The sequence below is a fragment of the Lygodium microphyllum genome, chromosome 18 (genome assembly GCF_053477565.2).
Source record: "Lygodium microphyllum isolate KBCC chromosome 18, Lygodium_microphyllum_v1.1.10, whole genome shotgun sequence".
NCBI lineage: Eukaryota > Viridiplantae > Streptophyta > Polypodiopsida > Schizaeales > Lygodiaceae > Lygodium > Lygodium microphyllum.
Genome location: NC_141152.1, coordinates 21,012,878 through 21,036,671, shown reverse-complemented (window position 1 = coordinate 21,036,671; position 23,794 = coordinate 21,012,878). Strand labels below are relative to the sequence as shown.

General features: G+C 38.7%; 1 pseudogene; it reads left to right on the top strand.

Annotated features, from left to right (window-relative positions):
- LOC148020659 (calcineurin B-like protein 1) overlaps positions 1–2,326 on the top strand; it is a 30,043-nt pseudogene extending 27,717 nt beyond the window's left edge.
- The last annotated feature ends 21,468 nt before the right edge of the window (positions 2,327–23,794 follow it).

The following is a 23,794-nucleotide window of genomic DNA, read 5'->3' as shown; positions in this document are numbered from 1 at the left end:
CGTGTTTCTTTGGATGAAAAAATTACTTGTACCCTATTAATGCCAACAAGAGTTTGTGCCTCCATCTCCCGCGATTTGTGGCCAGCATAGGTAGCACCATCATCACCATGATCTTCATTAATTGCGCCTTCTATTCTGCTGATTCCTGGACAGCATAACAAACATCAAAATCATCATCATTGTTAGCTTCGGGACCTGCTTCTGCAAGGAAGAGGTGAGAGGAGAGACGATGGGAGTGGCTACCTTCAACAAGCATTCAAATCCTTTGTTCGCACACGAGACTACTGTACTACTTTCAAGCATATCATTTCTATGTGCTTGAATGCAATTCTAGTCAGCACTGAACTCGGAAACTTTGTTCACGTCTCCAGTTATGTGTCTAAGGCTGAACAAATGCCTTGACAACATTGAGCCCCCAGGTTACAGTGATGCCACCGTAGAGGTGTTGTCCCATTACTCTCTGGCATTCCTAGACTATGCTATCAATCTTTTCATGGGTTGTTTTATGAAGATCCAGCAATCTCGACAGTAGAAATTACTGCACTTCGGGTCAAGATGGTGGAAGGTCGATATATGAGCTCTTCAAGAAACTTAGGAGCTCAATAATTGATGATGGACTTATCCACAAGGAGAAACTTCAGCTAGCTTTATTTTAGGAATAAATGAGAGAATTTTTTTGCAGACAGAGTATTTGACCTCTTTGATGTGAAGAGGAATGGTGTTATTGATTTTGGAGAATTTGTTCGATACTGAGTGTATTTCATCTCAACAATACTTTACTTGAAACAAAAATTCACTTTGCCTTCAAGCTGTACAATTTGGGATAGAGAGGCTTTATTGAACGTGAAGAGGTCAAAAAGATGCTCATTGCCTTGCTACAGAGTCTCACAAGCAACTACCTGATGAACTGTTTGAAGTAGTTCCAGATAAGATGTTTGCAGAGGCAAATACAAACAATGATGGGAAAATTGTCTAGGAGGAGTGGAAAGCTTTTGTGCTAAAGAATCCTTCCTTGATAACATCAACAGCACCTTGCACCTAGTTGTGTTGACACAACAAAGAAGTACAAAAGTCATCATCACCTCCATGGATATTCTTTGCGCCAACTCTTTGTCTTCTCACTCTCCGAATGGTTACCATGTGCTTTGTCCTTTATAGGTTGCTACCCATGATTCGCCTTGTAGCTAACCTCTTGACACACTATCATTGAGAGCATCATTGAGTCAAGCTATGCCCACAATTGAAAATTGTGAGTATGAATATACTCTGAAGCTAAAGATTCATGGAGAGAGGAATCATTACGACTTGACTTGGCATTTATAACTATGGGTTTAGCTTGCCTAATTGAGATTTGGATTTTGTAAACTTTCTTGGATTTGTACCTGGAACTCCCATCTCGCATTGCATCCCTATGGTGATGAGCCAACTTTCGCGAACTCCTATGCCTATTCCGTGCGACACCATACATGCGACATGTGACTTTGTCCAACTATAAACTTATTATACTAGCTCAAAAGCTCAAATAGAAAATTTCAAATAAATAGATGTATTTATTTCAAATAGAAAAGATCTTTGTTTGACAAAGGTTCTCACCCTCTACACCTGACATGTGTCTTTGTCCAACTATGAAACCATTATACTAGCTCAAAAGTTCAAATAAAGTAGCCTTTTGCTTTCAGACCTTGCTTTCAACTTTAATCTAAGTCCTCTTCCTATATTTTATTACTTAACTACATTATTTCTTAGATTGTTAATTTAATGTATTCTTATTGTCCCTCATGAGCATCAATATTGCAAGACTCTTTTTAACTTGGAATCTTCTTATGGTCATTTCACAAAATGTCACAACTCTATAGAAACAGAATTTGTATCCTTTTTCATTAATTTGTCTATATAATGATTTATTAAATTTATTTCCTTTGCACTAATTAGATATAAAGAAAAGTGCATTGGAGCTGGCCACTGATGAGTGGTCATAGGTTATGGTGGACCCACGCGGTGGGTTAGAGAAAAGATAGTTCACACTTCCACCTATATGACCCGATTGGGCGCCTGTGACTAGAACTCACGCATATCAGGGTTAGACTCGCACACAGAAAGGATTGATGCCTTGAAGTGTGGGCTAGATCCACCAGAACAAACAGTTACAATCAACAAGATGGCATGATCATGAAATGCTTATATAATGTGCATGTGTGGGCTGAAAGCTTGAAATGCACATTTCTTTGCATAAGAAAGTCACATGAAGATTCGGATACCATTTTTGCGATGTACACGGAAAAAGCTTTCATATGACACCCATATTGGGGGGGTCCCTAAATTTTAGGAGGTCCCTAAAATTTAGGAGCCTCGAATTAACCTAAAAATGCTAGTCCTAAAAAATAGGGATGTCATTCTAAAAATAGTAAGTTCTGTACTCTGACTGTGCTTACTAAATTTGGTTGTTTCTATTCTTGACAGTATTCAACCCAAAAAGGAAGGCCATAGAGAAGAGACAAGTGTCAAGACACTTGTCACACAAGTTTCCAAGTGTCCCACTACTTGTCACATCTCATGACATGTGGCTAGACACTTGTCTTGTGCTACTCCACTTTCCCCTTTTGTACTAGCTCTCCCCTCTCCTATAAATAAGAGCTCGTTTTTCTTCATTCATCATCATTTTTCTTTGTTGTAAACTCATGTACAACACCCACAGATAGCCAGAAACTGGCCCTATCCATCCCCATCATCATCCCCCACTTCTCCATTATCAAATTCCTCCATATTCCCTCTTCTATCACTGTTGTTTTACAGGACAGCAAGCCTGTAAATCCATTACAGCACCTCCTTCTCGAGCTCTTTCTTCCATTTTAGCTACAAGAAGCAAGCCCTATCCATGTACTGTTGATAAACGATGGAGAAAGGCTGAATTCCCCTTTTTCTTCTCTCATACTGTAAAGAAATCAGTTCTTATCATTGCATAATAGATAATGCATGTGTGTTTGTACATCTTTGCATGATCTTGTGAGAGTGAGAATTACTTCTTCTCACTCTCAGGTTGATTGTAACTAAGCTCTTCCCTAAGGGACTTGGGTTGAGCAGAAATACATTCCTTCGGGGGGGGGTTGCCCATCTTCAACCCTCAATCTTGTCTCCATTACTTTTACATTTTCATGGCTGTAATTTTGTGAGTAATTTTCATTTTCAGCTTTAAGTGTTCATTCTCTTTTATATTAAGTCTCGAAAACAAGCGAATATCATAATTGTTAAGCATACTACATTGTTCGGGGCGTTTACAGTGGTATCAGAGCTTTGGCTTGGTCCTCACCCCCAACACTGGTAGTGCTTACAACTATAAGTTTGTTTGTTTTCAGCCCTTGCATTGAGTGCTTGAGCATATTTTTTTTCTTTAGTCTCAATGGATCAATCGAGTGCTATCCTTCAAGCCATTCAAAGTCTTAGAGAGGAGAATCAGCAAATTCGTGAGCAACTTCTCAAACTAGAAAAAGTTGAGAATCCCAAAGAATTCAAGGAAAGAAGCCCATCTACTTCAAGGAGACAAAGCCATACCAATGAAAGGAGCCGATCAAGAAGTCCAACTACTTCTAAGAGGCAGTCCCATTCTACTTCAAGACAAAGAAAGAGATCGCGTCGAAGCTCATCCTCTTCTTCAAAGTCATCTAGCGCCTATTCTGATGGATCCTCTTCTAGTAATGAAGAGTCACACCCTTCTCGTGGAAGACCTCATCATCGTCAAAGGCGTCGACATTCTTCACCCTCGTCTCCATCTTCATCCCCATCAAGCACTTCATCATCTTCAACCTCAAGATCTGAGCATGGACGAAGGCATAAGAAGAAGAAGAAGACTAAGTCACTATCTCAACTTGAAAAGAAGATCAAGTTTAGTATGTATGATGGTTCCCGAAATCCTGATCTTCTTCTGAAGTTTATTCGTCAATTTCAAATTTTGTATGGTCGTGACAAGTATAAAGAAAAAGAAAAGATTAAGTTTGCAGCTTTACATTTAACCGACTTAGCCCATACTTGGTGGACGGGGTTGGAATATGATCATGCTGCCCCAAAATCATGGTGGTCCTTTGTTCGCCTAATACAAAGCCAATTTCTTCCTGTTCATTTCAAAAGAGATGTAAAAATGGAATGGGATCGGCTTTGGCAAAGGAAAAATGAGTCACTTGGTGACTATACCAAGAGATTTTGGAAGCTACTTTTGAAGGTCCAACATTTCAAGAAGATCAGCAGTTCGGAAAAGCTTAGGAAGTTTCAAGGAGGTTTGCATTTTAAACTTCGTACTGCTCTTAATCATTATCATTGTTCTAGTCTCAGGGAACTCATTGACCATGCTGAGACATGGGAAATGGAGCACAATGGCAACAAATCATTCCAAAAGAATGATAAGAAGAGAGTAGCTGATGATGAGGAGTATTCAGCCCCAAATGAAGGACAAAAAACAGTGGCAAAAGCAGCCATCAAATCAAAAGAAGATGAAGCCCTATGCACCTCCTAATGCTCCTCAATTTCGCTCCAATCTATACCCACAAGCAAAGCAATTTTCCAAAGAAGAAAAGCAACGCTTCATGAAAGAAGGGAAGTGCTTTAAATGTGGACAAATAGGCCACATAGCGAAGCAATGTCCAAACAAGGGACAAAGCAAGGTTTCTGACAACAAGCCTAAGTCGCTAGTGAAAATCAATGCTATCAGTGATGTAGTTGCAAACACAACTCACACTCCAGAGACGCGCAAATTATTAAAAGCTTGGGGACAGTTGCAAGGTAAGCAAGCACTATTCTTGATAGATCTTGGGGCGAATGAAAATATTATTTCCTTGCAATTAGCTAAAGAGCTTGGATGAAAGAATGAAGAGATGGACACTCCGGCAGAAGTTCGCCAAGCTTTAAATGCTGATGAAGGTGACACAGTGAAGACTGTGATACCCTACATTAGCAAGCTCAAGTTTCAAATTCAAGGCTACAGTGACGAAGATACCTTCTGTATCGGAGACCTTGATGGTTGCGATGTGATTCTTGGCATGCCCTGGAATCATAGAGTAGATTCAACCATCTTCTCTCAGAAAAAGAAGGTAGAACTCACCAACAAAGGCAAGAAGTACGAGATCCAAGTTGGAGTTTCTGCAGACACCATACCTATGGTAAGCCATATGCAAGTCTCTAGAGCAATTAAGGATTGTGTTCAATGTTGTCTGCTTTATGTCACTGATGTAAAAGATAATATGAATGCTGAAAACCAAGAGCAACTTCAGCTCTTGGAAAAGTATAAAGATTGTTTTTCGGAAGATCTTCCTTATCAGCTTCCCCCAAAAAGGCCAGAAGACCATCATATTGATATTATCCCGGGCAGTTCTCCTCCTAATATAGCACCATACCGTGTGAGCCGTCCTCAACAAGAAGAAATCAGAAAGCAAGTCGAAGACCTACTCAACCGTGGGCTAATTAGGCCAAGTAGCTCGCCATTTTGTTCACCGGTTCTTCTTGTTCATTAGGATGTGCATTGATTATCGAGCCCTCAACAAAATCACTGTGAAGAATCGGTTTCCTATTCCCAGAATTGACGACATTTTGGATCGTCTAGGAGGCTCAAAGGTTTTCAGCCGCATTGATCTAAAGAGTGGTTATCATCAAATTAAGGTAATACCACAAGATGTACACAAAACTGCTTTCCGCACTTCATACGGTCTTTATGAATTCTTGGTGGTTCCTTTCGGATTAACCAATGCACCAGCCACCTTTAATCGAATGATGGAGCGCATCTTTAGAGAGCATCAACAATATGTCGGTACTTTCTTTGATGATATTCTTGTCTTTAGCAAGAATGAAGAGGAGCATCATCAACACTTGGAAATTGTTCTACAATTACTACAACAAAATCAACTCTTGGTAAATGGTAAAAAGAATGAATTTTTCATGCATAAAATAAATTACCTTGGGCATGTCATCTCTTCTGAAGGGATTCAGATGGATCCTGAAAAGATCAGGATAATCCAAGAATGGCCTCATCTTCGTGATGTACATGAGGTGCGATCGTTTCTTGGCTTATGTTCTTATTACCGCCGCTTCATCAAGCATTTTGCACATATGGCTTCTCCACTTCATGACCTTACAAAGAAGAAGATCTCTTTCCAATGGAAGGAAAAAGAGAAGGCAGCCTTCACAAGGCTGAAAACAGCTCTTACTGTTCTTATCATTCCAGATCTGGTAAAACCATTTGTGGTGGAAGCAGATGCTTGCGATGATTGTATTGGTGCAGTGCTAAATCAAGAAGGCCATGCCGTAGCCTTTGAAAGCCGCCGTCTAAATGATGTGGAGAAAAGGTATGACATTTATGAAAAGGAGCTCTTAGCAGTGGTTCATGCTTTAAAGATATGGAAACATTATCTTTTAGGCAATGAATTCCTTATTAAAACCGATCATCAAAGCTTGAAGTATTTCAAGACTCAAAAGCATTTGCAGGAGAAACATGCAATATGGGAAAATTTCTTGTATATGTTTCATTTTCAAATTATGTACACTCCAGGGAAACAAAATGTAGTTGCTGATGCACTTTCTAGAGTGCCTCGCATTGCAACTATTACAGTGGCTCATCATGAAGATTTTCAAACGATGAAGAATACTTATAATGAAGATACTGATTTTGCAGCAATTTGGTCAAATTTACAGCAAGGAGGTTCTCATCTAGATTATTCCATCAAAGACGGTTACCTTCTCATGAACAATTGCCTTTGTGTCACTCTTCCTGTTCGACAAAAGGTGCTTAAAGAAACTCATGAACCCCCTTATGCAGGGCATAGAGGGAGGGCAGCCACTCTAAGTGCAATTGAGCGCTACTTTTATTGGCCAACATTACGAAAAGATACACATAACTTCATTGAGGCTTGTCTGGTGCGCCAAAAATCCAAATATGATAGGCAGAAGATTCCAGGATTGTTGCAACCTCTTCCAGTGCCCAAAGATCCATGGGAATCTATCACAATGGATTTCATCTCAGGTATTCCAAGAACACCTCAAGGTCATGATATGATTTGGGTCATAATTGATAGATTCAGCAAACAATCACATTTTATTCCATGTCATAAAGCATTGAAATCCGCACAAGCTGCAAGACTTTTCATTCAACATATCTTCAGATTACATGGTATGCCTTCTGAGATAATTTCAGATAGAGACTCCAAATTCACAAGTAACTTTTGGCGTGCTTTATTTGAGAATTTGGGAACCACTTTAAAGTTCTCCTCAGCTTTTCATCCTCAAACTGACGGCCAAACAGAGGTGATGAATCTCACTCTTTTGGATATGTTGAAAGCTTATGTTAGTGAACATAAGTCACAATGGGAGAAATATCTTCCATTATTGGAGTTTGCTTACAACAATACAGTGCACTCATCCACAGGGAAAGCTCCAAATGAAATAGTACAGGGTAAAGTGATTCCTCCTCCAATTATTCGCACTAAAGATAAGATTTTTGCTGCTGATGAGTTTGCTTCAGATTTAAAAACCGCAATGGATCAAGTTCGAGCCACTTTCAAAGTTGCCCAGGAGCGACAAAAGAAGCAAGCAGATAAACGAAGAAGACCTTTGGCTTTTGAAAAAGGTCAATATGTCTTGCTAAAGTTTGATAAAAGCAGGCTCAAACAAGGTTCTGGTCAAAATTCATCTTTTCCAAAGCTCTCCAGTAGATACTTTGGACCCTTCAAAGTGATTGAGAAAATAAATGAAGTTTCTTATCGACTTGAGCTTCCTACTCATTGGAAAATACACAATGCTTTTTATGTAAGTTTACTAAAACCTTACATAGGACCAGAACCAAAGGAACCCATTATTGAAGATCCCCCAGAAGTTGAAGAAATAGAGCAACTCTTGGAACCTGAAAAGATTTTGTTTCTCAAGGATCGAACCATGAGAAATGGCCTTGTGACACGAAAATTCTTACTAAAATTCAAGAATCTACCCACAACAGATGCACAGTGGGTAGATGAAAAATTCATGAAGGATTATCCAAATATTCTACAGCAATATCAAGAAGCTTTTCAGCTAAGGACAGCTGAATAAAAGCCAGAGGGCTGTCACAACTCTATAGAAACAGAATTTGTATCCTTTTTCATTAATTTGTCTATATAATGATTTATTAAATTTATTTCCTTTGCACTAATTAGATATAAAGAAAAGTGCATTGGAGCTGGCCACTGATGAGTGGTCACAGGTTATGGTGGACCCACGCGGTGGGTTAGAGAAAAGATAGTTCGCACTTCCACCTATATGACCCGATTGGGCGCCTGTGACTAGAACTCACGCATATTAGGGTTAGACTCGCACACAGAAAGGATTGATGCCTTGAAGTGTGGGCTAGATCCACCAGAACAAACAGTTACAATCAACAAGATGGCATGATCATGAAATGCTTGTATAATGTGCATGTGTGGGCTAAAAGCTTGAAATGCACATTTCTTTGCATAAGAAAGTCACATGAAGATTCGGATACCATTTTTGCGATGTACACGGAAAAAGCTTTCATATGACACCCATATTGGGGGGGTCCCTAAATTTTAGGAGATCCCTAAATTTTGGGAGGTCCCTAAATTTTAGGAGCCTCGAATTAGCCTAAAAATGCTAGTCCTAAAAAATAGGGATGTCATTCTAAAAATAGTAAGTTCTGTACTCTGACTGTGCTTACTAAATTTGGTTGTTTCTATTCTTGACAGTATTCAACCCAAAAAGGAAGGCCATAGAGAAGAGACAAGTGTCAAGACACTTGTCACACAAGTTTCCAAGTGTCCCACCACTTGTCACATCTCATGACATGTGGCTGGACACTTGTCTTGTGCTACTCCACTTTCCCCTTTTGTACTAGCTCTCCCCTCTCCTATAAATAAGAGCTCGTTTTTCTTCATTCATCATCATTTTTCTTTGTTGTAAACTCATGTACAGCACCCACAGATAGCCAGAAACTGGCCCCATCCATCCCCATTATCATCCCCCACTTCTCCATTATCAAATTCCTCCATATTCCCTCTTCTATCACTGCTGTTTTACAAGACAGCAAGCCTGTAAATCCATTACAGCACCTCCTTCTCGAGCTCTTTCTTCCATTTTAGCTACAAGAAGCAAGCCCTATCCATGTACTGCTGATAAACGATGGAGAAAGGCTGAATTCCCCTTTTTCTTCTCTCATACTGTAAAGAAATCAGTTCTTATCATTGCATAATAGATAATGCATGTGTGTTTGTACATCTTTGCATGATCTTGTGAGAGTGAGAATTACTTCTTCTCACTCTCAGGTTGATTGTAACTGAGCTCTTCCCTAAGGGACTTGGGTTGAGCAGAAATACATTCCTTCGGGGGGGGTTGCCCATCTTCAACTCTCAATCTTGTCTCCATTACTTTTACATTTTCATGGTTGTAATTTTGTGAGTAATTTTCATTTTCAGCTTTAAGTGTTCATTCTCTTTTATATTAAGTCTCGAAAACAAGCGAATATCATAATTGTTAAGCAAACTACGTTGTTCGGGGCGTTTACACAAAATAACACGACAACACACACGAGTCAACATATAAAGGCCAATACTATGTAGCATTATCTAGTTAGTCAAGTTAGCTACTTAGAAAATTAAAATAACACAAAGGTTACCTAGCTAGTTAATAGTGTTCATATCAAAGATTATACATTTAATGAATAAGAGTTGGCTCAACACCTAAACCTATTAAAAACTAAGTTAATTCATACGATTACTAATATTAATTTAAAAGAATTAGTTAGCTTAGTTAGGTAGTCAATCAGTATTGGGAAAATAATAGAAGGCAAGGTAAGCTAGTGAGGTTGGTTTAATAATGTAAGGTTCTATAAACCTTAGAAAATTAAATATCCTTCTCTCACATTATATGATACCGGCTTGTGTCATCTCGATCTTCCCCCTCACGGTTACATTACCTTGCATAGCTTGGTCGTCTTTGCTAACGGTGGCTATGTCATACTTATTTCAATATGCAAAACATTGGAAAGGGTATTGTGTACTTTACTCTTGATGTGATTGTGGAATCTAGATGATGTTATTTGTGACGATCAATAATTGCAATCATAACTCCTCAATCATACATTCTTGTATAATTTTGAATGGAATACTTTTATAAACACCTAGCGATTATGTCAAATAATTACCCACGATCATGGCCACGGTGCGTGTTTTCTAGTACTCAGCTGATCACGATGTGTTTCATTCTGATAAGGTCTGTGATCCACTAATGGCGGTACTTGCTCTACCACAAATTGATCGATCAGGACTTGAAACCAAGGGGAGCCCTACAGCCTACCAGCACTAATTCAAACACACGGCTTACCGGCGGTATGAATTAGTGTCACTCGAGGAAGCGAAAGTTGCCACGACATGTAGCATAATCATTGCACATAAAAGATCTCATCATCTCACATACATTATAAGTCTATCGTCTCTCTCTCTTCTCGCGAAACAAACCGCCGGCCGTCAAGCCTTATATCAGCATTAGTTTGCTTTGATCAATAGATGATAACATTTGCGACATGCGTGTTCCTCAGAAAATCTGTTTTTTTCCAGGTTAATGAAGATACTAATGACCAGCGGAAGGAGAAAGCACTTGAAGAAGATCCTCTGATAGGCCAAAACCAGATCGGGGAACGAGGATGAAGAGCATGTATGTAGCTCTTCAATTGTCGAGGATCTAAAGTCCAGACTCGTCGTGTGACCTTTTACTAGAATAAACCCTTGTTGACATTGATAATGAAGGGGGTTTGAGTGCACGATCCAATATACAGAAGGGAGAAGCCCTTTACGTTTCCATAGGATTCATAACGACCTTCACTATCACTATAGACTGCCATCATGCTAACCAAACATAAGACCTAGTTAGAAAAATTAGAGAAGAAATATCACAACTTATAGAAGAGAACCTAGAGTTCAAAGACATGCTTTGTGCAATACTTTAGACAATAAGGCCAACCAAGGAAACTAGTCACACAATCAAATTCAATTTGAAGAAATGAGAGGAGCTTGACGTTGAATAGACTCTACTCTCCACAAAGTCACGATGGGCAGGGAAAATTGATAGGCCTTTCAAAGAAATGTTTGAACTTGTTAAGAAAAAGAATGAAAGAGACCTACTACCACTTAATCTTATTGATGACAATGTGAATTGTACTGTGGAGCAAGACTAAAACACTACAATGATTTATGACTATTACTTCAATATGCTTAACATTAAACCAAGAACGAAAAGCACAAGGAAAACCAACGCAAAATACCACGATGTAGGCCCAAGGTTATTACACTGTCCATGGCTGCTCTATGATGTAGCTTTTAAAGGTAAATTTGATGCTTATATCCTTGGACTAAAAGTTGACCTTTTTTGGTAGATTGCTCACGTTGAAATATGGAACATGATCCAATCTACCAAATATGCTACTATCTCGAAGAAGTAGAAGATGCAATAGGATCATCACAACAAAGAAGCTTGGGTTGATGCAAATTGTGTAACAAAAGAATAGGACTGTGTCTTTATCCTGAACTTAATTTTGGATGCCGATTGACGCTACTAAGATACCATGCCCCTATAATTTGTAAAAGGCCACCTCATATCCAGTTTACAAAATGCCCTCTACTACCAGCTATGCTACTGTGTTTCTTTTTTCTTCATGTGCCTCCTGATGATAAGAGATTAGTTGTGTTTGGCTTGAAAGCACTCTGATTCTCACATTTAGAGATTAGAGTAGAGAGATAATAAATTTTGTAAAAGATAAAGGCAAGATTCAACAGGAACACAAAAAATAGAAGAAAACAACTATAGTTTGTATTAATTGTAATAGAGTTTTGGCTCCATTGTTATATAGCATATACATCGACTTGAAGACAATAGCTCTAAGGCTATGGCTCAAAAAATGCCCAAATTAAGTTAGCCCAAAAGATTCAGTGATTGCTATAAGAGCAGCACAAAACAATGTATCTTTCTCCCAAAATCAAGCCCTGAACATGCATAAATCAATCTTGATCCAAAATAGCTTGCATATAACAAAATACCCTATCCTGAAAATTGCAAAAGACTTATCTAAGTTCAAAATCCATGTTCTAATCTATCCTAGTAGATTAATAAGAAAACCTCAAATATTTCCACTCATAACATTAAACTCGGAGCTATAGATTACACTGATTAAAACAATAAATAGTAGTAGATACCATAGTATCTCTTTATAAACTAGTCCACAATAGTCCAAAGGTACCCAAATCAGTCCCTATTCATGCACTCGTACACATTGATAAGTTTTCTTTAGCTTTTTCCTAATTTACCCTAGCTTTTTTCTTGTTTTCTCTTTGACAAAAATTCTAAGAAACTTGGATCAATTTCTTTTGAATGAAGATGCCTTAGGATGCATCCCATGTTTTCAACCAAAGATTGGAGGAGATACCTTATAGGCCTCACATACTCTAAATATTCTCATCCAGTTTTCAAGGGTCATTATCTTTGGCCAGTTATTGCCTAGGAAAGTCATGTCACTTGGTACTCAATGTTAAGGTGTGAATTGACTTGTAACATAATGAAAGATAGTCATAAACAATATAAAATTTAGCATGAACAATGAGAGTTAGGTTCATCGACACCTAGATGAAATCTAGTCACCAATGACAAACATCACATAAGTCTTCATCCTATATACATGGAGCCATGTGATATCCATGCCAAGAGGTTGTGAAATTACTTTTGTCTAGCCTAAAACAACTAGAGTTATTGAGCAAAAGAAGAGATTATAGTAGGAGAGACAAGAAAATATATAGAATATAACAGCAGGACTAAACACCAATATAAGAAATAGAAGAAATCCAACTTTTGTTTGTATTTATTGCAATAGAGCTTTGGCTCAATTCATATACAGCATATACATGCACTTATTGACAATAGTTCTAAGTCTATGGCTCAAAGAAACCCAAATTATGTAAGCTAAAAGGTCTCAATGATTGTTATGTAAGAGTTCAAGCACAAAACAATGTATTTTTGTCCCAAATCAAGCCCTAAACAAGCATAAATAAGTCTTGATCCAAAATACTCTATCCTACAAAAGACTATTTTCTCAACCCAAAATCCATGTTGTGATTCAGCTATAGTAGATCAATAGGCCAATGATTGGTGTAATTTACTATGAATTTCTTGAGAAATTTTTTGCAATTTTGTGAAGAATTAGTTTAGTGGTCATAGGTTTCATCTAAGGCAAATGTGGTGCCAAACTAGCTACTATACCATCGTGACTAGCTTGTAAAATCAATTGTCTATGTGACTAAGCTTTTGGAATTGATGTAACCATCAATATACACAGCCAAAAGAGATAAAAAACCTATAATTTTTTTGAAAATTAAGGGTCTCCAACTATAGGAACTCAACGGATTGCATGATAGACAAAGATAGTTTCCCGCGGTGTTGAGTAGTCCCTCGTATAGGTGCAAAATGGACATAGTATGATGATGTGAGATTTGAGTTGCAAAGAAACATGTTTGGACTTTCATATCGGTGAGTTTACTATGACTTTCTAAGTAAGAGAATTTTTGGATCAATTGGGTTTGGGTGCATATCGACATATCCATTTTGGGCCTTATAGGACTCCAAAAGGTTAGTTTGGGGCCGACATGTCATAGTTTTTCTTTGATTGATGTTCTTTCACTACATATTTACTAACCTTGGAAATTGCAAGTTTTTTGGTGAAATTATAGGTTTTCGGAACAACCATGATCCTTCGATGCTCATCCATGTGTATGGCACGAATTAGCATTGAGATACTAGCTCTAGACCTAGTCTTGACTTGCATTTTTGATAGTCAAGGAGATGACTTAAAGGTGGCTTAATGATTTAATTCTTGACACTTGAATTCACTGATTCATTGGTTGGAACCCATTCAGAGGTCAAAGGGGGTAGCTTGCAACCTTGTGAAATTACAAGACGACCAAGTCCTCAAGTAGTGCCACATCACAGACCATCATAGATTGGGTAATAAACATCTCCTTGGTTTTCCACTCACATGAGATAGACTATTTTCATATTGAGCAAGGTTGAAGATCTCTTAGACATCACAAAAGTGAGGACTTCCCTCGCATTGAACATGATACATGCACATGCCCATGTGGATATAACTCAAGTTCAAAATTGGAGTGATGACTCTCAACCCAAGGCACTAATTTACTGAGGTGATTCATCACCATGAGATCCTCTAGAGTTAGTAGTTATCATCCTCTTATCATCTTAAGAGCCACATTCTTGAGGTAATCCTACCATCCTAGGCTCACTATCTCGCATCCACAAAATCATAAGAGGTGAGTCCATCTATACCTAGAGACTCCAATTATCTCAAGTACAGCAAGTGGTCCATCACAGTTTCAACTTGAGTACATCAACTGCAATACCATTGTCTCTATTAGAGACTTCACTTCAAGTGAATGTATCCCAAGTAGAACCAAGTCATATCCCTTCCAAGACAACACTTCATCTCCACTTGATCACTTTGAGCAACTTGGGGAACAAAATAAGCAAGGAAGGCAAAGAGGGAATTGATTGAGACCTAAGTTGAAGACTTTGACAAACTTGAGACCATAGAAAGACAAGTGCTTCAAGGGAACAGAATTAGAAACCCATAAATACATACAAACGTACTAAAAATAAATTAGTCAATAGACAAAAACCACCTTTTACACACAAAAATAGAAAGGTTTGAACATGTCTATATAGCCATCAAGGGCTACAAAGCTGACCACTTTCATACTTTAGGTGGTGCAACCTCATGAACACATGAGCCAAGCAGCAAGGGTATTATGTATTTATAGAGGTGTAATAGGAACTCCCACTTCCCTATTAGAGCATAGCAACTTTATCAAGAGCTTAGTGAGCCAAGAACTACCCGCAACCATATTTGGGTTAAGTTCTAATGCGGATACCCTAGAGTTTGATGCAATGGAGTTTTCCATAGACATCTAACAGGTTATCACACTCTATGATGTACATACCTGGAAAGAATATGTAGAAAGACCCATAGAGGATATCATGGTGGTGGCTGACTAGAAGGTGTGAGAAAACTAGGAATATATCTCATCAGTCAAGTGGTTACATTGGCATGAAACTAGACGTTGGATAGATGGAGAGAGAAGACTAAGATAATTCAAATCCAATGGATTTTCAATTTAGCCATGGGAATAAAGAACATAAAGGACGTAGTAGACTTGGGAGCATCCAATGCCGATCCTAGCCAATCCAAACTTCTTCTTATATGTTTGTAAGATAGAACTTCCATAGAAAAATCTTGTGCTGCACTAGCCACCATACTCTTGACCGGATTAGGAGGATCACCAAGAACTACAAGTCAAACCAAAATCCCAATCATTATTACTAAGCAAGTTGATAAATACATGGCAAGAGATGACCCTTTTGCTTTGCTAATCAATTCAAACAGATGTTTGAGGCAAATAACCTAATAGTTGTTGATAAGAAAACACAAGCTTTTAGGTTGTGTGATATACTAGCCTAGATGACACTAACCCTAAGAGCTTATCCATCAACCACTTCCTCGAGGCAAGATATGTGGATAACTTGATTGTCGAGCTCATAAATGTGAGCCAAAGGGACAAAGAGAAGATTCAAAGGTGAAAAGTCTCTGCAAATGTATCCTTGCCATTGAAGGACCTACTCAAAGGTACTATCCACTCGCTTGATTAATGGCATTTAAAAAAAGGAGTTGTACAAAGCATTAGCACAAAACTCAAGCTTACAAAGAGATGTATTGGCAAATATATTTTATGAGGCCATAAGTTTTGATGACCTATCAAAAGAGAGGAGTGGCAAGACTATTTAGCCAACAAGGATTGTCAATATTCATAGTGAGAGATGCACTACTCGCAGTGAGCATGCAATATCCGAAGCTCATTGTGCAAGGGCAAGGGAGTGGACTTGTCTCAAGAGATGTTCAATATTGAGCTAGAAATAGTCAAGCTTCATGATGCCTTGTAGAGATCTACTAGACCTAATCTCCAATATGTGCATTGTAGAGGTAATAACCTATCGAAAAATTGCCTAAAATCTAGACCTAGGATATTTTCCAACTCTGGAAGGTATGGGCATGATGCTATCCATTGTAGATTGCCATGATGATTGCTTTACAAACAACCATGCCCACAACAATATTTAATGAACTCATGATTTCAGTTTGGACGAGGAGCTCCATTAGCTCTTCTAGCACCTAATGAGCAAAGACCTAGGGTAGAAAATAATCCAATTGACATACCTCGGTCCATTGCACCGATCATAACACTACCATAGAGCGATACTCTCATACACTATGTCAAGGAGCTACTTGAGGAAGAGGCCTATAGGAACCCCTACATCTCATACAACAAAGAGGGGAATCCAATTCTTATAGAATATATGCCAATACCAATGATGACATTGGGTAGGAAAAGAGGACTAGGATCACAAGGAATGTTGTTACAAGAAAAGGCGACTTATTGAAATTGTGGTTATCTTTGACACATTTCTTCCCATTGCCGTGAAAAGGAATAGGTCAACAATGACAAAGACGAGTTTAGAAGCTCTAAGTGTGGGGTTATACATTGACAAGCAAATTACCCAAGGAGAAAAGCATCAATGAGTGTCACATGCCACCTTAGTAGGGTACCCTAACCAAGGGCATTAGTTGGAGATCATCCAGAAAGTTAGAGGTTGGGTAGAAGAAGCTCAAGCACACCTAGGGGAATCGATACCTAACCAGGAGGAGCAAGGATTATCTAGTATAGAATCACCTTCCTCTCTAGCTTACATACAATCATTGACAAGCTAAGGACATGAACCTCATAACCAACCAAAACAAGGTGAGCCTAATGTATCCAACATGGCATGGAGACAAAATCTTAACTACTAAGAAGGGATAAATCCAATGAGGTTGATGCAAGAGTGCTTGCAACCGTTGTGTCCACTCAGGTACATTACCCTTGGGACAACTAATAAGGCAAAATTGTGGCCTATTGAGTATATTTAAGTCATGGGTTGAGGGGCAAGGATAGCCAGCATTAGTACGAGGATCTAACAATGATATCCACATTCCAAGTGTGACAATCTCCCCAATGGCATGTTCCTTTACAGATTAATGCCTTCTATAAGGGAACTCATATGCATGTTGTCCTTCTACTCATGTCATTAGAGGATACAAGTCAAAACCGAATTGTGGACATGGGGGCAGGAGTGAGTATCCTTAGCTAAATCTTGCAAGTATGGGCTAGCCCCCTTGTGGAAATAGCTAGATTCAATGTTGCACTCACTAACATCAAAAAATTTTGTCCATTTGGAGAGGTCAAAGATTAAGATATTTAGAGTTGTTTCTCAGTGAGTTTCATTGTAATGATGGGTTTGGATTATGACTTATTACTAGAAAGAACCTGGATGAGAAGTCCCAAAGTGATAGAAGACTAGGAAAATGGATTGATCTACTATAGGAATAGGATGGAAGTAGTTTGAGTGGCCATGGACACCTGGAAGATCTCAATTATTGACTTTGATGCCGTTTCTGTAGTGTTCAAGGGAAAACCACATAGTAAACCCAACTATGGCGCCATAACCAAGTACATTGTCTATCTAGAGGACAATCATGAATGGATGCACATACTTATAATGAGCAACTTGTTTTTTTATGAGAATGATTATAAGAAGGCTATTGAGAAAGCAAGCACCTCCAACAAGACTATGGACAATTGTACATCTAAGAGCAATAAACTGTCATTAGTGCCTCTTTGCATGATGATGAGAATCTCAAGCAAGAGGCCACTTCCTATGGCATACAATGTTCAAAGAAGGCATTAGAATTGCATGCAATCCCTAATTATCTGACTAAGAAACTAGCTAAGAACCCTGCGACCAATTTAAAACCTCCCAAATATCTCATTGAAACTCCAAAATGGAAATGGACTCAAGTATATGATATGAACCTCTTGTATAACTAGGCCCTACTCAAAGACAATGAGAAAGTGGAAATCAATGAGCAAGTGGAGAACGGCTCTTTGAATGAGAGAATTCTGATGATGAATATGTAGGTTGTGACCTCGAGAATGAAATGACTGATGACAAAGTAGAAACAATCAATTATGGCACATATGGGGGTAGACAAAAGAGAAAATCATTGTAGACTTTAAGCCCTCAAAGACCAATGTGTTGTGCATTGAAAAGGGAGTCATCAAGATAGATTGTTATAATTGATATTGGCTAGAACATCTAGAGGTAGTTGACTATAAATGACTACGATTGAGGCTAGATCTACAACTCTATATGAAATCGGCACTACATCAGAGCTCCAACCACCCAATGAAACTCCCTTATCTAATGATCAATCTAAATCATAGCTGATGACCTGAATAAGGAGGGGGAGACCAACCTCATCTATCTCCTAAAAGATTTCTATGATGTGTTTGAGTGATCCATGGAACATTTGAGTGGTATTAAAGTGATCATTGTTGCAGATAACATCCTTATGGTTCTAGATGTTATGCCCTATCATATAGGAAAAGAATTGATTGAAAATCTTGAGTGTGGGTTTAATTTTTGAGATTGAGCATACTAACTAGGTATCCCCCATCATGATAGTGCTAAAAAAGAAGGGAAAGATTGAACTTTGTGTTAACTACAAAAAAGTGAATGCAATTTCTTGGATAGCTTTTCAAGATATAACCAATCATATGTTTGTGCAAATTATAGTCACAAAATTGCATTTTCCTATAGAATGGGGAGTTTTGCCTATATAGTCATGCCATTTGTATTGACCAATACCCTTGTCACCTTTCAACACCTCATGTATGTTATCTTCAAAGACATATTGAAGTAGTTAGAGGTATTTGTTAATGACATATATATTCATAGCAATGGGGAGGAACACTTGGAAAAACTTTGCATCATCTTTGAGAGATGTAGACAATATGGCCTCTCATTAAACCTCTTGAAGTGCCAATTTTGGGTCAAACAAGGTTACATACTAGGGCACATTGTGTGGGAATTGGATTGCCACACCGACTTCTCAAAAGTCAAAGTAATTGTAGATCTTCCACCTCTCACCATCAACTACAAGGGAGTGCAGTGGTTCCTTGGCCATAGAGGATACGTTTGTCAATTTGTGGTGAACTAGGCATAGATTACTTAACCCTTATACAAACTATTGATTGTGCTTGAGTAGACTAAGGAATGCCAACAAGTTTACGAGAATCTTAAATAGGCTCTTACTTCAACACCAATTTTTAGAGTCCCAATACTACAAGGATACAAGCACGTAGCAATGGCGATTTCTGACGTAAATTAGCAACATCGCTATTTGTGTCGCAAATGCGATGCAAATAGCGACAATACTTACGCAAAAAAGCCCAGGCTGAAACCTGAGCGCGTCATTTTTCTCGAATGAACGAAAGAGAGAGCGAACTCCATCTTGCATTTGAGAGGGAGAGGGAGAGGGAAAGAAAGAGAGAAAGAGAGAGAAGGAAAGCTTCTCACTGGTGGCTGCCGTTTGCAAAGAAGAGGAAGTGTACGGAGGGTGAAGAGGAGTCATCATCGTGAAGAGGAGTTGCTGAATCCATCCTCGAGCCTTTGCGGTGAGTGCATTGTTCCCTCTTGCTTTGTTTTTGTTTTTTCTCCTTTTCTTTTGCTTGTTTTTGTTAAAAATCATGTGTATTGAGAGAGAAAGAGACGAAATAAGAGAGGGAGAGGAAGAGAGAAAAGGAAAGAAGAAACAAGAGAGAGAGGGAGAAAACATTAAACATAATAGAGAAAGAGAGAAAGAAAGGGAGAGGGAGGCAGGGAGGGAGAGAGAGAGGGAGGGAGAGGTTGTTGTTATTGTTGTTGTTGTTTTATTTCTTCTTTTCTTTTTTTCTTATTTCTTGTTATTGTGGTGATGGTAGTAGTAGTAGTAGTGGTGATGGTGGTGGTGGTGGTGGTGGTGGTGGTGGTGGTGGTGGTAGTGATAGTGTAGTGGTAGTGGTAGTGGTAGTGGTAGTGGTAGTGGTAGTGGTAGTGGTAGCTATTGTTTAATTTCTTATTTTCCTGTTTGTTATTGTGGTAGTCGTAGTAGTAGTAGTAGTGGTAGTGGTAGTGATCTTAGTAGTTGTTGTTGAATTTTTTCTTTTCTTGTTTGTTGTTGTTTTGGTAGTTGTAGTCGTGGCTGTAGTAGTAGTACTAGTAGTAGTAGTAGTAGTTTTCTTGTTTGTTGTTGTTGTTGTTGTTGTAGTCATAGTAGTAGTAGTTCTTTTTTCTTTTCTTGTTTATTATTGTTTAGTTTTCTTGTTTATTGTTGTTGTTGTTGTTTGTTTGTAGTAGTAGTAGTAGTAGTAGTTGTTGTTGTTATTGTTTTTTCTTCTTTTCTTGTTTATTGTAGTGGTAGTGGTAGTGGTAGTGGTAGTGGTTTGTTATTGTGGTAGTTGTAGTCGTAGTCGTGGTTGTAGTAGTAGTAGTAGTGGTAGTGGTAGTGGTAGTGGTAGTGGTAGTGGTAGTGGTAGTGGTAGTGGTAGTGGTAGTGGTAGTAGTAGTAGTAGTTGTTGTTGTTGTTGTTGTTTTAGTTTTCTTATTTGTTTCTGTTGTTGTTGTTGTAGTTTCTTTTCTTTTCTTTTTTATTATTGTTTAGTTTTCTTGTTTGTTGTAGTAGTTGTAGTAGTTTTTTCTTCTTTTCTTGTTTATTGTTGTTGTTGTTGTTGTAGTAGTAGTTATTGTTGTTTTTTTTTCTTCTTTTCTTGTTTATTGTAGTGGTAGGGGTAGTGGTAGAGAGAGAGAGATGTTTTGTTAAAGGAAATTGGTAGTAGAGAGAGAGAGAGAGATGTTTTGTTAAAGGAAATTGGTAGTAGAGAGAGAGAGAGAGATGTTTTGTTAAAGGAAATGAGAGAGGGAGAGGAAGAGAAAAAGAAAGAAGGAACGAGAGAGAGGGAATAAACATACAACATAAGAGAGAGAGAGAGAGAGAGAGATGGTAGGAGAGAAGAGAATGAACGGATTTTTTAAAAAAAAGAGGGTAATATCTTGTTCTTCAACATCTTCTTTTCTTGTTTGTAGTAACAGTAATAGTAGTAGTAGTAGTAGTAGTGGTAGTAGCAGTAGCAGTAGCAGTAGCAGTAGCAGTAGCAGTAGTAGCAGCAGTAGCAGTAGCAGTAGCAGTAGCAGTAGCAGTAGCAGTAGTAGTAGTGGTGGTGGTGGTGGTGGTAGTGGTGGTGGTGGTGGCGAGGTCTGCTACAATACTACGAGATGGGAAACACTCTGACATACGTTAATTTGTGGGTGCATGGACATACGTATATTTTGTTGAGTTACAAGAGAAGAAATTCATTCTCAAACAATTTAAGAAAGAAAAAAAGAATGATAACAAGAACAAATTCTTTATCGTAACGTAGACCAAATGAAAACTGATGAAGATCATGATGTTCAAGATCGCGAGACGTATCTTAATAAGCATGTCCCATATCCTTGCTCTCAATGTAAGCTGGCAATTAGACAAAAACATCGATTGTTGATAGAACACATACAATGCTTCAGTGAGTTTCAATCAGAGATCATTGATTAGGCGATCTCAAATTTTGAGCAAACGGTAACAAAAGTGTATATCAATCATGCATTATATTCGCAACATAATTGAATACCATATACAAAAACATTGGGTGTGGATGGCAAATTTTTTATCCAAGGAGGTGACGTCTTGTCCCAAGGAGGAGTGCACCCTTTGCGGCCAGCTAGAAGAGTTCGTGGACTTGCGATGGATGGAGTGCCTAAGCCAATCCACCACTTGGAAGGTACTACTTAATCTATACCATCAATACCAGAGGATACACGTAGCTTTTTAGACTTTCCTACAATCTTGGAGCCTGAGGTGGAGGCAATGATCGATGCATTGATGCCCATGGATGTCAAGACATTTGATCCGCTTAGAGAGAAAGCATCCATACCATTGTATGATGGGTGCCGAGTATCTCACCTAAAGACACTGCCTGCACTCTTAAGTGTGCAAGCAAAATACAGGTGGAGCAATGCGAGTGTGATCGAGTTGTTCAGTTACCTTGTACGCACGCTTCGATGATTTCTTTTCGGTACTATCATTAAAAAAATTTATGCTTTATCAAGGTTTTTAATGATTTTTTTCAAGTTACTGAAGTATCATATATTATCACTTGCAAATACCATGCCTGAGTCTCCTGATGATACACGACATATTTTACGAAAGCTTGGCATAGACTACGACAGCATCCATGCATGTATCAACAATTGCATATTGTTTCGAGGAGAATACGAGACAATGGAGACATATCCAAAGTGTGGTGCTCATAGATATCGACACGATTTTCAAGGGCAAACCATCCCTCAGAAAGTTCTTAGACACTTTTCGCTTATCCCCCGCATAAACCATATGTTTCTACGTTTGGCATGACGAGCTTGACAAAACGGCATGCACAGAATAGGTCCACAGAAGGAGTTCAACGAATATCAACATATTCACTTGCATGGAGCCACATTGACTCTACCTTCACAGGCTTTGCCCGAGAGCCAAGGAATCTTTGGCTCGGTCTTGCTATAGATTGCGTGAACCCATTTGGTGTGCGGTCAACTTCTTACAATGTGTGGCCTATAGTCCTTGTCAACTACAATATCCCTCCATGGCTTTCTACAAATAAATGACATCTCATTCTTAGCTTGCTTGTTCCCAACCACTATAAAGTCAAAAATATGGACGTGTTTGTTCGTCCATTCATCGATGAGCTTAAGATTTTGTGAGAGGAGGGGGTCTCCATGCAAGATATGAGCAAGCGTGATAGTCGATGGTCCACCAATATTCGAGCCATTCGTATGTGGACCATGCATGGCTTTTTGGGATTCGGAGAGTGCTTAGGTAAGTAAGTTTCCGTTCTCATTGGTAATATCTATCATAGCTCGTTCAAGTTTGTATTCATTAGATAGAGGTGTTGGGACAAGTTTGTTACCTTAGGTTATCATGCATGTCCATTGTGTGGGCCACAGTTAGACTCCCGAAGGTCACGAACCATGAAGAAGATGGTATATCAAGGACACGTTGCTTTCTTGCCAGAGGGTCATGAACTTAGGGAAGGTTTTCTTGGATGACCTCCAGTACATATAAATGCCCAAAGCTAGTATGAGCTGAAAATGATCCACACGGAGTCACATCCAAATGAAATGCGACGGTTCTAAGTTTTCTACGAGTTGTTGTATTGGACCCACTTACGAATCAACTACTTGTTGGATCCCATGTATATTTTCAAGAACGTGGGCAGCTTACTATGGGACCACATCACAGGAAAAAGAGACACTATAGGGGTACGAATGGATTTGAAGGAGATAAGCAAGATGGAGGCACTTTGGCCGCAGTCAAGTGCTAATGGTTGCTTGCAGCTACCTCGCGCTCCTTGGGTTTTATCCACTAAAGTAGAGCACATTGTGAGGTAAATAGTCAAGTCTATCTGCACTCCAACAAGTTTGATACGTTCTCTCATGTCCGCATTTTCTAAAGATGACAAATTATCAAGGCTAAAATCCCATGATTGGCATAAGATATGTCAGGTTTGTAGTACGAATGGATTGTAAGTGATACACGTATTTTGCTATTTGGAGTGTATTCATTGTTCATAATGCTTCCTCGTTTGTGGTAGTTTGTACTACCAATCGTAATCGCAGGATGCCTTACTCCAGAAATACGCGGGGTGATTTACAGGTTGTCAACTTTAGTGCAATGAATCTCACAGAAGGAGATTAAGATGTCCTCTATTGAATCCAC